General features: G+C 27.0%; 1 protein-coding gene across 1 annotated transcript in view; it reads right to left on the reverse strand.

The window, feature by feature from the left end:
- LOC104747373 overlaps positions 1-355 on the reverse strand; it is a 2953-nt gene extending 2598 nt beyond the window's left edge. Inside the window, exon 1 of the mRNA XM_010469001.2 lies at positions 104-355. The gene's annotated coding sequence lies outside the window, so the exon portion shown is untranslated. The remainder of the gene's footprint in view (positions 1-103) is intronic.

Consider the following 797-nt stretch of genomic DNA (forward strand, 5'->3'; position numbering starts at 1 on the left):
ATATATATATATATATATATATATATATATATATATATATATATATATATATATAAACATTTCGAGAAGGACCAAAAGCAGAATCGGAAACCAAAAATAATACCTGATTCAGGGGGGAGAGAAACACGGATCTGGAAGATTGAAATGGAATACACAAAAGAGCAAACGATACGAGTTTATACAGATATGGCGGATTAATAGTTTGATTCTCCTCTCAATTCTTCTTCTTCTCCGGCGTAAGATTATACAGAAATGGCGGATTTTAGGTTTTTTTCTTTTTAAGGTTCTACAAAAGTTTTGTGATGGGGAGGGGGTTATAGCCAGGCAAGAGAGTCGGTGAAACTACTATTAAAGTCTCTTCCATCCCAAAGGATATCCCAATAATAAATGTTTTTTATTTTTTTTGAAATACTAAAAAAGAAAAAATATCATTTGCATTTGGCCATTTGAAATGTCTTCTCTTGACAATATTATTACCCAATGTTGGCCAACACTATAATTTCTCTGAAATATAAATATTTTAATTAATTTAACTTATACAGCTATGCAACATAATATTAAGGAATTCAATCAATTCTCTACACATTGTTACTAATTATCAAAATTATTCAAACAGAATTAGAAAAAACATTAAATTTTCACATATCTTTATATTGGAAACATAAAAACTTAAATAATAGATTTAAGTTCAACAAAGTTGCTTTCAAAAAAGAACAAGTTAAACAATGTAGTTATGCCACATCATACTTAATTTAAAAATTAACAATTCAATAAATATTACAAAAAGGTATCTAAAT

This window comes from Camelina sativa, chromosome 15, assembly GCF_000633955.1.
Source record: "Camelina sativa cultivar DH55 chromosome 15, Cs, whole genome shotgun sequence".
Lineage (NCBI taxonomy): Eukaryota > Viridiplantae > Streptophyta > Magnoliopsida > Brassicales > Brassicaceae > Camelina > Camelina sativa.